Below are 14,877 nucleotides of genomic sequence, written 5' to 3'. Positions count from 1 at the left end.
GCCGACCTCAAAATTTTGTGACACTGGACTCCCCGGGTGGCGTGTTGAGTGATTCGGCTAAGCAACTAGCGAGTAGTAGTAGTAAACTCTGCATATTAGGTTTGATCGAAGTCAAACTTCCTAAAGTTTGACCAAGTTTATATAAAAATATAAACATTTACCATAACAATTTTGTATGATGTGAAAGTACATTCAATAATGAATCTAATGGTATTTGTTTGTTATTGTATATGTTAATATTTTTTGTTATAAGCTTTCTGAGAGTTTACAAAACTTGACTTTGACCAATGCTAATACACGGACTTAAATAAAAATGGACGGAGTACACATTTGTTTTCTTAGTTTGTAGTGAACTAATCATTTGTTGAAATTGTGAAATAAATATATTAGGCTATTGACTTCAAATGTAATGGTCTATACAATTCAATAGTTACAATCATAGTCAAATCCCAAGATGTATACAAGGTCTATAGTACTTCACAACATGGTCAAACTCACATAATCCCAATCAAATGAGAATCTAAATGCATTTCATAGTTATTACTTTGTAGGATGCAACATAAACAACCAAAACTCTACATCAGCCATTATAGAAGCAACATTTTGACATATCCCAATGTGTGAATGAAACGTGCAGAGAGAGCTTTTGAAGATGGAGCAGATAGGGTGGGAAAGATTGTATGTATGTGGACAAGAGAGTAGGAGACAAACCTAACGAGACACACAAAGAGAGATAGAGAGAGGAAGAGAGAGAGGAAGAAGTTAGGTCTGTGAGAAATATGGAGACATGTAATATACGTGAGATGCGTGTGCATCCGGATTCTTTATACGTGGAAGGAGAAGAGACAACGTGTTTGATGAGAGAGCTGTAATAACATGGACGAGAGGGGAAGGATCTCATGGGTTGAGGGATTGACAATTTTGTGCGGGGAGAGAGGGATTGGTAATTTTGTGCAAGAGAGAGAGAGGGCGGTGTCGGCGTACTAGAGTAGGGGTACCCTAGTATCCCGAACTTGTGCACGGGCAGTTGCAGCCACCCGCGGCAAGGCTTGCCGGGTGACCGCCAAGGTTCTCCGCGGTTCCTATGGAGACATTCAAGAACAAAGTGTCTAAGCCAAGGAGACAAGGCCCCGGCAAGAGGAGCTTGCCGGGAAGGCCAACCAAGGCATAGGAGCAAAGTATCCAAGCCAAGGAGACAAGGCCCCGGCAAGAGGAGCTTGCCGGGAAGGCCCACCAAGGCATCTCAAGGAACTTGCCGCGACGCGCCACGCGTCCCGGCAAGGCCCGGGGAGCGACAAGCCTCCGGGCGCGACAAGACAACGACTGCGGCAAGGCACTTGCCGCGGCACGCTACCACCCTGTACCTACGCTCCAGCGCATCCACCAACGTGTCGCCCTGGGGCCTTTCCAGGCGCGCGTGGCGAGAGGCTGTGCAGCCAGCGGTGCGCGGTGGCAAGCGGCGCTGACAAGATCGCCATCGTGGCGAGCGGTGGCGCCCCTGACGGCCCCTTTCTGCACTGTTTTGGGCGACGTAGACAGGCATTTAATGCCTTTGTCCCCTGCCGTCAGGGTTAGGTAGGAAACACTGTACAGGTTGCTTTACCAACCGCAAGTCCTTTTCCATTTTTACCCTTGTCTACGTTGCCACCTGTCGGTGACCCCTTGAGCATATAAAAGGAGGCCCATGCGCAACGTAGGGGGGGTTCGGAAGGTTGGAAGCCAGAAAACATTCACGCTCGGTCTCGTTAGCAGCGAGAGTGTATTGTAGCACTCAGCGCTCCCGAGCAAGAACTCAATACAATCAGACAAGCAGCAGTAGGAGTATTATCTCTCCGGAGAGCTCCGAAGCTGGGTAAACCGCTCGTGTGCTTCGCCTCGATCCGCTCTTCGTGCGATCTTCGCCCCCCGCCGAACCGAAAGGGGCTCGGTCCGCCGGTCCCATAGGTGTTCGTGGATCAGTTTCCCCGACATCTTTGGCGCGCCAGGTAGGGGGCATCGAGATTGTGTGAACCTGATCCGGCGTTCACACGGGCTAGATCTTCATCTTCTTCATCAACATGCCACCGAAGAAGAAGACTTCGGCGGCAGCTGTTGCGTCCACGTCGATCCCACCACCACCGGAGCAAACGGGTGGTGGGGTAGACGCCGGCGGAAGAACGGACATCGACGAGGAAACCCACGGTGCTGCCAGGTCCAAGGAGAAGGCTGCACAGACCTCGGCGTTCGTACATGTACCGCGCCCATCTCAGGAGGCGCAGGACCGACAGCGTCATGGTATTCGCAGTACCATACGCTTGTTGGATCAAGATCGAGCTGGTGGATCCCGGGATGCTCGAGACCAGCATGCACGCCAACATGCTGGCACGAGCGAGGCACGGTCGCCTGGACGGGATACTGCTCCTTCTAACATAGTTAGAAGTCCGAGCATATCCCGCTCCTCGCACCGTTCGCCACTGCCGCCCACCCACTCCAGTAGAAGCTTTGGCGCGAGCTCAACTGCTCCTGGATTACCCTCCAACAGCAGACAAGATCGATGAATGGAGGGCCACCATTCAAAGTCTCATCGGCTTTGCCAACGGCGACACTCCACGGCAGCCGGTTACATCGCTGCCATGGCAGGACTGCCGGGCACGAGCCGATGGCGACGAAACCGGTGGGGGTGCAACCACCAAGCACTCTCCGCCCAGAAGGTCAAGATCGCCGACTCGCCGGATCCACCTCGGCAGCGACTCCACCGCATCATCAGATCCACGAGCTTGTCGCGATCAACGCCAAGTTCTTCACGAACGACAACAAGAAGACGCTCGAACTCGCATCGAGCGCCGAAGAGAAGCGCGGCGTCAATCAGACCAGCGCACTGGGCCCTCTGTCGACATGCATGCGCCAGGGGAACCAGGCGACTTGCCGTACGCGGTAGGTTGCCCTGCGTTCACTCGTGAGCTGCGGCAAGTCCAGTGGCCCAGCACGAAGAATTTCAAGCCATACGTGCCAGAGAAGTACGATGGCAAGTCACATCCGTCGGAGTTCCTCAGCATCTACACCATTGCGGTGCAAGCTGCTAGGGGGCGGGACGACAAGATCCTTGCCAACTACTTCCCGCTGGTACTCAAGCCCAATGTCAGATCCTGGCTCATGCACTTGCCGAACAACTCCATATCCTCCTGGGCAGACCTATGCCATCAGTTTGTCGGCGCTTTTACAGGCGTCCACAAGCCTCCTGGCCAAGAAAGCGACCTTCATCTGCTCGCCCAGAAGGAAGGAGAGCCCCGGCACAAGTACATTCAGAGATTCAGCCGCGTACAGCACAACATCCCAGATGTCCACCCTGCCGCGGTAATCAGCGCGTTCCATCAGAACGTGCGACACCGCAGGATGCGGGAGGAGATGGCGATGTGCAAGATCAAAGGCGTCAGTGAGCTATATGCCCTGGCCGACAAGTGTGCGCGCGCTGAGGAGGGGAGGAGACTCCCCGGAGAGAATACAGAAGCAGCAGGATCAGATAGTGAGGGGACCGCCCCGGCAAAGAAAAACCGGAGGCGGAACAACAGGAAAAAGAAAGGCAAAGATGTGCTAGTCGTTGAGCAGTCCGGCAACGGAAGTGGCGCCAAGAAAGCCAAAGACGGTAGCTCTGGCGGCACCAACTACCAGGCTGTGGCAGTTGCCGACAAGCAGGACGGCACAAACAAGCAGTACTGCAAAATCCACCGCACCGAGGGCCATGACCTCCAGAGCTGCAAGAAGGTCGAGCAGCTTGTCGAGCAGCAAAAAGCTGAATACGAACGACGCGACAAGGAGAAGGCTCAGGAAGGTGCTGGAGGAGCCGGCAAGAAACGCCCCGGCCGAGGAGGACGCCGCGGCAAGGCCAAGCAGCGGCAAGGAGACAGACCTCCCCGCGGCCGCGACAAGGATGAAGATGACGACGAGGATGAAGATATGGATGATGACGAGACCGATGAGCAGGAGTTCCAGAAAGCCACAGAGGTCCTGTGCGTTGACGGCGGTGCTTCTCTGTGTACTTCCTACCGCCATCTCAAGCAGTGGATGCGGGAAGTTAATGCGGCAGAACCACCCGTCGAGTCACGCAAGCCTCTGAAATGGTCCAGCACGCCTATCATCTTTGATATTGAGGACCACCCTGATCGCATAACTGCGGTCGGGTGCTTGCCGATGTTGGTTTCACCAACTATCCGCAACCTCAAGGTCACTAAGATGCTAGTTGATGGCGGGGCCGGCTTGAACCTGATCTCCTCCGCGGTACTCCAGAAACTCCAGATCCCTGATAGCGAGCTCGAAGAGACCAGCACATTCCAAGGAATCAATCCGGGAAGGAGCAAGCCGAAGGGAAAGATCACGTTGCCGGTGACATTTGGCAGCGAGTTGAACTTCAGGACTGAGAGGGTCACTTTTGACGTTGCTGATTTCCATTGCCTTACAATGGGATACTCGGCCGTCCAGCACTCGCCAAATTCATGGCAGCCTCTCACTATGCATACAACATGCTGAAGATGCCAGGCCCGATAAGTGTCATCTCTGTCCCTGGCGACAAGAAGGATGCCCTTATCTGCGCCGACAAGATCTACCGGGAAGCAGCAGCCGCAGCGGATCGCAAACCACTTGCCGTTGAAGCTCCCGGGGCGAAGAAGAAGACCAAGTCCGGTAAGAGTTCTGATGCCCACTCCGGCAAGCGCACCTCTTCGGAGTGCTGCGCTACCGTCGAGGACGCACCATCGAGCTCCACCGGCAAGTGTAAGAAGGCAATGGCAGCTCCACCAGAGACCAAGAAGGTGTCCGCCAAGGAGGACGGCACTGGTGGTACTTTCACCATCAGTGCCACTCTCGACCCTAAATAGGAAAGCGCGCTCGTTGCTTTCCTGCGGGCGAACGTCGACGTGTTTGCGTGGCAACCGTCTGACATCCCCGGTGTTCCCAGGAAAGTAATCGAGCACCATCTTGCCGTCTGTCCTCATGCGCGGCCCGTCAAGCAGAAAGTCAGGAAACAGGCAGTGGAGCGCCAAGAATTCATCGCAGAAGAAATCAAGAAATTGGAAGCAGCAGGCCTTGTCAGAGGAGTGCTCCATCCTACGTGGTTGGCCAACCCTGTAGTCGTGCGCAAGGCAAACGGGAAATGGAGGCTTTGTATCGACTTTACCGATGTCAATAAAGCTTGTCCCAAAGACCCATTTCCCTTGCCGCGCATCGACCAGATTGTTGACTCCACGGCCGGATGTGACTTGCTTTCATTTCTTGATGCATACTCAGGATACCATCAGATCTTCATGGCAGAAGAGGATGAGGAGAAGACCGCATTCATCACCCCATGTGGCACATACTGTTTCGTACGGATGCCTTTCGGTTTAAAGAATGCTGGTTCAACATTTGCAAGGGTAGTCCATTACGCTTTTGAGCCGCAAATGCACAGAAATGTGGAAGCCTACATGGATGACATAGTGGTCAAGAGCAAGGACAAGGCGACTCTGATTCAAGATTTAGATGAAACCTTTGCAAATCTGCGCAAGATCAACCTCAAGCTTAACCCCGAGAAGTGTGTGTTTGGAGTCCCCTCCGGCAAGCTTCTCGGGTTCTTCGTGTCTCAGCGGGGAATTGAAGCCAATCCCGACAAGATCAAGGCCATTGAGCAGATTGAAGCACCAAAGCGCGTCAAGGATGTACGAAGACTTGCCGGTTGCGTAGCTGCTCTCAGCAGGTTTATCTCTAGGTCTGCTGAGCGCGCCCTGCCATTTTTCAAAATATTGAAAAAGGCAGGTCCAATGAAATGGACTCCGGAAGCGGAGGCTGCGCTGCAGGACTTGAAGAGATACCTGTCCTCCACTCCAACACTTGTCGCACCTAAGCCACAAGAGAAGTTGCTGCTATATATAGCGGCAACCAATCAAGTGGTTAGTGCTGCGTTAGTAGCGGAGAGGGAGGCGGATGATGAGCCAGCAACCACGGCAGATGCATCCAGCGACAAGCAGGGGACTTCACCGGCAAGCTCTGGTCCCGACAAAGATGGATCTGCGCAGGCACGAGAGAAGATGCAGAAAAGAATGGTGCAACGCCCAGTTTACTTTGTCAGTTCCCTTCTGCAGGGGGCTAGGTCAAGGTACTCTGGTGTGCAGAAATTGCTTTTCGGCCTTCTCATGGCCTCGAGAAAGCTGCGCCATTACTTTCAAGCACATGAGATCACAGTCGTCACTCGTTTTCCGCTGAAGAGGATACTGCAAAATCCAGAAGCAACAGGCAGGATTGTCGAGTGGGCACTGGAACTGTCAAGCTTTGGCCTCAAGTTTGAGAGCACTTCAACTATCCAAAGCAGAGCGTTGGCAGAGTTCATAGCAGAATGGACGCCAACACAAGATGAAGAAATTCCGGAGACAAGCATCCCCATCAAGGAAGCAAGCAAAGAGTGGCTGATGTACTTCGATGGTGCCTTCTCGCTGCAAGGCGCCGGTGCGGGCGTGCTACTTGTCGCACCCACCGGAGAGCACCTCAAGTACGTAGTCCAGATGCACTTTCCCAAGGAGCAAGCAACGAACAATACCGCAGAGTATGAAGGTTTGCTTGCCGGTCTCAGGATCGCAGCAGACCTTGGGATCAAGAAGCTCATTGTCAGGGGTGACTCACAGCTTGTCGTCCGCCAAGTGAACAAGAATTATCAGAGTCCGTTGATGGAAGCTTACGTTGATGAAGTGAGAAAGCTAGAAGAGCACTTTGACGGCCTACAGATGGAACATGTTCCAAGAGCTCAGAACGACATTGCCGATGGCCTGTCAAAGTGCGCCGCACTTAAGTTACCTGTGGAACCAGGGATCTTTGTGCTCAAGCTGACTCAACCGTCTGTAACACCATCAACTGGACAGAGCAAGAAGAGGAAGTTGATTTCTGGTGACTATTTTCCGGCAGAGCTCCCCGAAGCCGCCGCCAAGAAGGTCCCCAAGATCAACGCCAAGGTGCTGAGGAGCAGTCTGCTCCGGCAAGCCTTAGGGTTTGTTCCGTTGAAGCAGACGCTCCCGACAAGTTTTGCTCCGGCAAGCTTGCCGGGGAACATCAAGCTCCGGCTGAGCCGCAGGTTCTCGCCGTAGAAGCGGATGTTCCCGCAGCAGCAGATGTGCCTTTAGTCCTTGTTGTCGAGCCGCAAGCTCCAGCATGGGCACAGCAGATTGTCCGTTTCCTTCAGACAGGAGAACTTCCCGAAGAGCAAGAAGAAGCGGAAAGAGTAGCCCGGCAGTCAAGTATGTACCAGTTTGTCGACAACACACTGTACAGAAGAAGACTCAACGGTGTGAAATTGAAGTGTATTCACCGGGAAGACGGACAAAAGCTGTTGGCAGAGATACATGGAGGCATATGTGGTCACCACATTGGCGCAAGAGCACTTGCCGGCAAAGCGTTCCGGCAAGGTTTCTTTTGGCCGACAGCCCTCCAGGATGCAACTGCACAAGTAACCAAGTGTGAAGCGTGCCAGTTCCATTCCAAGCAGATACACCAGCCAGCTCAAGCTCTCCAGACGATCCCTTTATCCTGGCCATTTTCGGTCTGGGGGCTCGACATCCTCGGCCCCTTTCCCCGAGCTGTCGGGGGCTTTGAGTACTTGTACGTTGCAATCGACAAGTTCACAAAGTGGCCGGAAGTGGAACCAGTGAGGAAGGTGACAGCACAGTCAGCAGTCAAGTTCTTCAGGTCGATTGTTTGCCGTTTCGGGATCCCTAACAGGATCATCACCGACAACGGCACACAATTCACGAGCCGCACCTTCATGCAGTACGTCCAAGATCTTGGCGCCAAGGTCTGCTTCGCTTCTGTTGCTCATCCGAGAAGCAACGGTCAAGCGGAGAGGGCAAATGCTGAAGTGCTGCGCGGGCTCAAGACCAGGACTTTCGACAGGCTGCGCAAGTGCGGAAAGAACTGGATTGAGGAGCTGCCGGTGGTTCTTTGGTCGGTCAGGACGACGCCAAATCGAGCCACTGGCCAGACACCTTTCGCTCTAGTCTATGGAGCAGAGGCAGTTCTCCCCACGGAACTCGTATACGGGTCACCTCGAGTGCTCGCTTATGATGAGCTTGAGCAAGAGCAGCTGCGACAAGATGACGCGCTGCTCCTTGAGGAGGACCGTCTTCAGGCTGCTGTACGAGCTGCTCGATACCAGCAAGCTTTGCGCCGCTACCATAGCCGCAAAGTTAATGCCAGAAGTCTCGAGGAAGGCGACCTTGTTCTTCGGCGCGTTCAGTCCGCCAAGAATTCCAACAAGTTGACGCCGAAGTGGGAAGGCCCTTACCGGGTGAAACGAGTCACTAGGCCTGGCGCTGTCCGCCTTGAGACCGAAGATGGCATTCCGGTGAGCAACTCCTGGAACATTGAGCATCTTCGTAAGTTTTACCCGTAAGGCGCGGTTGCCGGAACCTGTTCCGGCAACCACCTTTTGTACAAGTCTTGCCGATGTTGCATGTAATCCTTTGTACAAAGCCGGGCGCAGATCCCGTGCATAAGTAAAGCTCATGTGCTCTGCACATCTTGTCAATTTCATGCTTTCTATATTTCTTTGCATGCATGTATCTGACACTTTGTGCAGCACCTACCCCCGGTAAGCAATAACGAGCCGTAAGGCTCCATATCATTATTTTCTCTTCTTTCTCTTTCTCAAAGGAAGGAAGTTCCCTCGCACACAAGTTTGCCGGGGGGAAAGGAAGATAATGGTGTGGACCAGGCGTCGTTCAAGGAAGTTTCGCCTTACCGGAAAGCAAACGACAGAAAAGCTAAGTTGCCAAAGTTTGAGCAATCAGTTTAAAATTTTTAAGTTATCTTCCTCGAACGACCTTGCTTTGTATGGAAAACCTGTGCGCGGAGGAACCAACTCGTAGCTAGTTGCGCCCTTACTTTGTTTCGAGTCCTCTCAACAACTTAAGTGAGCTGCGACTAGTTGTGACAAGGTTTCTTGTCGGCAGCGGCACCGCCAGCAGGCTGCTGACGTTCCGCACTCAGCGCTCGCGGCAAGGGTGCCTGCGCCGACAAGTTCCCTAAAAGCGTAGGGCAAAAACATACAAAGGAAGGAATCAAGTAAAGGAAATAACATAGAAATTGATATCCAAAATAGAGTCATATTACAAGATAGCTTGTCGCAGCTCTAATAGATTGTTCTCATGACATGACCAGCAGCGACAAGGAAAAGAGAAAATGGGCGGCCTAATCTACGCGATCGCCCTCAACCCTCTTGATCCCGCTCACCTTGTCCACAATGGGTGCGACAAGGGCCTTGAGCACTTCCAGATCGGCATCCGGCAGCAAGGACCTGAGGACATTGGTGAGGTTGAGGCCTGGATTGCGAAAGGCCACCTTCACCAGCACCTTCTGGAGAGCCCCTGTGCAGATCTTGCGCGACTCATTGGCCAGCTGCTTTGGGATCTTTTCCCGGAGTCGCTGGAGGGCCGTCGCCACGCCCTCGAAGAACAAGCTGAGCTTGGCGCTGGGTTGGAGGTGCTCATCGGAGGAGTACCCGAAATCTTCCATCCCCAGCTGCGCCAGTTCCTTGTCGATAGCCGCGGCAGCATCCACAAGACCCTCGGTCCAATGCTCCACGGTCTCCCTGAAAGTGTCCTGGGCGGAAGCAGCATTCGCCAGCAGCGCCTCGTCGGCCTTGATCTTCTCCGACAAGGCCGCTTCCCGCTCCCTGGCGCCGTCCAGCGTCTGCGTCAAAGTGGCCAGCTTCAACTCGAGATCGGCGTTGGAGTCCTTGGCGGCGCTGAGTTCCTTGCTCCTCTCAGCGAGAAGACCCTGCAGCTCACCATGAGCGGCAGCGTCCTTCTCGCGCTCACGCTTGAGCGCGGCAAGCTCCTCGCCGCTCGCCCGGAGATCGGTTTCCAGCTGCGCCACCTTCGTCTCCAGCTCCCTCTTGGCGGCCTCGGCAGCTGCGGCAGCATCCTTCGCTTCCTTGAGAGCCCCGCCAATTGCTTGCTCGCGCGCGACAAGCTCCTCCTCATGGCTGTCAAGATTGACCTTGCGCTACGCCAACTCTCCTTCCTGCGCAAATAGATTTTCGGCGACAAGCCGTTGCTTCTCTTCAGCTTCAGCCTTCTCGAGGAGGAAAGCTTTCCGCTCCTCGAGAAGTTGCTCCCGCTCCTCCGCCAAGGACCAGAGAGTTTCCTGCCTGAGGCCCCGGAGCTCCTCCGCGCGCTTCTCAATGTCAACTCCCGCCTTCGCGACAAGTGCCTCGCGGGACACCAGCTTGGCTTGTCGGGCGCGGTAGAGTGACAGCAGCTTCCGCGGCAGCCGCTCCTCTTTAGGCTCGTCGCTGCTGCTGCTGCTTGGCGCGTCAACCAACTTCAGCCCAGCGGAGGCAAGTACTTCTCCGTCCATCAACTCTCCTTCGACCGGCGCCCTAGAGCTTGAAGCCCAGGGGAGCTTGATGAAGATGCCGTCGCCGGCCTTCAGATAGGCGCCGGGCTGGGGCTCTTCGGAGCCTGACGCTGCAGCAGCGGCAGAGGGATCGGCGGTCGGCGTAGCGCCTGGCGCTCCTGCAGCCTCGGGGCCGTCAGTGCGGTCGCCGGATCCCTCGCCGGCTTCTGCGGCGGCAGCCTTGGCGGCCTCTTCGCCGGCAGGATCATCAGTGCCGGCCTCTCCTTCAACGGTGATGGCGTCGTTAACGCTGTTGCGCGCGTTCTCCTCGCCGGCGACCTCGGTTTCCATTGGCTCCATGGCGGATGGATCTGGCGAACGGGAAAAGGGAGAGAAATCAAGCAATTATCCAAAAAGAAAATCAGAAGAAGAAGAACCCAAGGGAAGTTCTCAGGCAAAAGGATTACCTGTGCTAGGGCCCGCAGTTGTGGTCTCAACCACCGAAGGGTCGCTCGTGCTGTCCCTTGCCGGAGAACCGTCCCTTGCCGGAGAGTTCTCCCTTGTCGGAGGGCGATCCCTTGCCGGGGATTCCTCCCTTGGCAGTGTAGTGGAAGCACATGGCATTTCGGGAGCGGCCTCCGGGCCCTCCTGGTGAGGCTGCTCTGCTCCTGCACAAACCAGCAATCAGATATCAGCAAAGAAGGAGCACCCATGCGCGCCCGAAAGCAGGGAATAAACAATACACTTACGCTGGGGGCTGCTTAGAGGAAGGGTTGCCGGGTCTGGCAAGGTGGTCTCGGGCATGTCCTCGGCCGTCGCGGTGGGATCATCCTCGATGACAATCACCTGGGCCTTGGTTCTCTTTGCCGCTCTCTGGGCCAGCGTCCTAAAAAGGAATATGTTCAGAATAAAAGCAAGTCAGATACAAGACAAAGCAACAAAATTGAAGAGTTACAAGAACAGCAAAGAATCTTACTCTTCTTCTTCCTCGTTGGAGCTGAGCGCGGAGAGATCGAAGTCCGGCTCGCCTCCGGTGCGATGAGGCGGAGGAGTAGGTTCCCTTGCCCGCTTGGCAGGGGCAGTAGCGGTGGACCGGGAAGACCCCACCTCAGTTGCCGCAGCGGCGTGAGGCGCTCCCGCGGCAACACTGCTTGCCGCGGTAGAGCATGTCGCGTGGCACGGCGGCTGTTGACCCGTCTGCCACTCCGCTACGTCCCGGGCCTTGCGAAGACGCCTTCTTGGTGGAGCTGGGGGCTCGACTTGCGACGAGCTGCCTGAAGGTTCGAGCCCGACAAGCTCTCCCTCGCCGGGCTCGCTCGGCTCCTCTTCGGGCCCGACAAGCTCTTCCTCGCCGGCAAACTCCTCGCGCTCGGCAAGGCTTGCCGCCTCTGCTGCCTCTGCCTCCTCCATGGTGAATCCGAACTCACCCGCGGCAATAGCTGCTTCCACCTCTTCCAGCCTGGTGGCGATGCGCTGCATCTCATTATCGGTGGTGTCGCGGGTGAGGCTCTTCTGTTCATCGGGGCGGATCGGCACCTCTACCAGGCCGTCAAAGAAATCCCGCACGACGTCGTCTGCAGGCTCTTGCCATGTCGGGACGATTCCGTGCGAGTCGCACAGCGGCATCATTGCGCGGATGCGGTAGAGTGAAGAATTGTTGCACAACGGAACCACACCCCTCGGCAACACGAACAGATGCTGAGGATCGCGCTTGAACAGCTCCAGGAGCATCGCATCCAGCTCCATGATGGTGAAGTTGAAGTTGAGGCCCGGGCGCAGCCTCATGATATCCGCCGAGTTTTGGAACTCCCAGGCGGGTCTCCTCCTCTCCTGCAAGGGGGCGATGCGGCGGCGGAGAAAGTCTGCGCCAACGGCACCTACGGTGAGCCCGGCAAGCCTGAGGCGTAGGATCCGGGTGATGGCAATCTTCAGCCTGTCGTCTTCCGGGGCCACGTTGCTCCAATCATTGCCGTGCACTATTGGGGCTTGGCGCAGGGCAGTAAATAGTTGCGGGTCCTCCTCGACGATCCAGCACCACTCTGCTCTCCATTCCTCCCACTTGCTGCGGAGCTCCCCCTCCAGATAAGCTTCCTTCTTGCCGGCTCTTGAGATCCAAGCGATCCCGCCGGCAAGAGGCTCTCCTCTCTCAACCCGAGGCATAAAGAAGTGGCGGAAGAGGGCTACATTTGGATGGACTCCGACAAAGTTTTCGCAAAGATGTGCGAAAACTGCCATGGTCAGAACGGCGTTGGGGGTGAAATCAAGGAGGCGGAGCCCGTAGGTGTTCATGATGTCACAGAAGAATTCAGAGAAGGGCGGGCAGAGCCCGCAGTAGAAGAACAGCGCGAAGAAGGGGTACCCATTTGGAGCCAGTTCCGATGCGGCAACCAGGAGTACCCTCGTGCGCGGATGCGCTCGCGTCTCCGTCGACCAGAAGAGGTAGTAGTACTCCCTCAGCTCCTTCGCGGCAAGCTGAGGGGGGAAGAGGGCCCGCTCCTTTCGCAGCGCCGCGAGCCGCTGCGCCTCGACCGACTTCACGCCCTTCCTCTTGTCGGCTTTCGGAGCCATGGCGGAGGTGGTGGGGGAGATCGACGGCATTGGTGGTGCTGGTGGCAATGGGGGGCGGAGCGCTGCTCTCGAGAAGAAGGGGGGAGCGGCGGAGATTCGGGAAATGGAGTAACAACCGGCAGGATGGGCGAACTTTCCCTGTTTCCCCTGCTTATAAAGAGGGAGGGGCAGATGTTTCGCCCTTCCGAATAAAGAAACCACCCACGATCTCTCCCACGATGCCGCATTCGATGCGTGCTGTTGGGGAGGGCGCAGTGGATACGGAGAAAGATACGGCGTAACCCAGGCCGCGCGTGCCCGTGCCTTGTTTTGGGCCTGGCCCAACAGCGCTCGGCACCGTGTGTGGCCCAGGCCCGGGGGCTCCTGTCGGTGTACTAGAGTAGGGGTACCCTAGTATCCCGAACTTGTGCACGGGCAGTTGCAGCCACCCGCGGCAAGGCTTGCCGGGTGACCGCCAAGGTCCTCCGCGGTTCCTGTGGAGCCATTCAAGAACAAAGTGTCTAAGCCAAGGAGACAAGGCCCCGGCAAGAGGAGCTTGCCGGTAAGGCCAACCAAGGCATAGGAGCAAAGTATCCAAGCCAAGGAGACAAGGCCCCGGCAAGAGGAGCTTGCCGGGAAGGCCCACCAAGGCATCTCAAGGAACTTGCCGCGACGCGCCACGCGTCCCGGCAAGGCCCGGGAGCGACAAGCTTCCGGACGCGACAAGATAACGACCGCGGCAAGGCGCTTGCCGCAGCACGCTACCACCCTGTACCTGCGCTCCAGCACATCCACCAACGTGTCGCCCTGGGGCCTTTCCAGGCGCGCGTGGCGGGAGGCTGTGCAGCCAGCGGTGCGCGGTGGCAAGCGGCGCTGACAAGATTGCCATCGTGGCGAGCGGTGGCGTCCCTGACGGTCCCTTTTTGCACTGTTTGGGCGACGTAGACGGGCATTTAATGCCTTTGTCCCCTGCCGTCAGGGTTAGGTAGGATACACTGTACAGGTTAGTTGTACGAACCGCAAGTCCTTTTCCATTTTTACCCTTGTCTACGTTGCCACCTGTCGGTGACCCCTTTAGCATATAAAAGGAGGCCCATGTGCAACGTAGAGGGGGGTTCGGAAGGTTCGAAGCCAGAAAACACTCACGCTCGGTCTCGTTAGCAGCTGGTGTGTACTGTAGCACTCAGCGCTCCCGAGCAAGAACTCAATACAATCAGACAAGCAGCAGTAGGAGTATTATCTCTCCGGAGAGCTCCGAAGCTGGGTAAACCGCTCGTGTGCTTCGCCTCGATCTGCTCTTCGTGCGATCTCCGCCCCCCGCCGAACCGAAAGGGGCTCGGTCCGCCGGTCCCATAGGTGTTCGTGGATCAGTTTCCCCCGACAGTCTATACAATTCAATAGTTCAATCATTGTCAATTCCAGATGTATACAAGTCTATAATTCACAACATGCTCAACTCACATAATCCCAGTCAAATGAGAACTAAATGCATTTCATAGTTATTACTTTGTAGGATGCAAAAAAACTAACCATAACTCTACATCAGCCATTATAAAGCAACATTTGACATATCCAATTGAGAATGAAACTGCAGAGGGAGCTTTGAAGATGGAGCAGATAGGCGGGAAAGATTGATGTATGTGGACGGAGAGTAGGAGACAAACCTAAGACAGAAGAGAGATAGAGAGAAGAAAGAGAGAGAAGAAGTTAGTCTTGAAAGATGAGACATGTAATATACGTGATTCTGTATACGTGGAAGGAGAAGAGACAACAGTTTGATGAGAGCTGGAAAAACATGGATGAAGAGGAAGATCTTGGGTGAGGATGCAATTTTGTGCGGGGGGAGGGATGGTATTTTGTGAGAGAGGTGGGGGAGGAGTCAGTAGCCATCGTCACATCACCTGCTTCCAAATGGCCCGCATTCTCTAGGCGTGTGGCGGTCTTCATCTGCTGATGCCCTCTTGAAGATTGAGGTGTTGTGCGATGTTGGGGTGCAAAGAA

This window comes from Triticum aestivum, chromosome 2B (assembly GCF_018294505.1).
Source record: "Triticum aestivum cultivar Chinese Spring chromosome 2B, IWGSC CS RefSeq v2.1, whole genome shotgun sequence".
Taxonomy (NCBI): domain Eukaryota; kingdom Viridiplantae; phylum Streptophyta; class Magnoliopsida; order Poales; family Poaceae; genus Triticum; species Triticum aestivum.
This window is presented reverse-complemented; position numbering follows the sequence as displayed.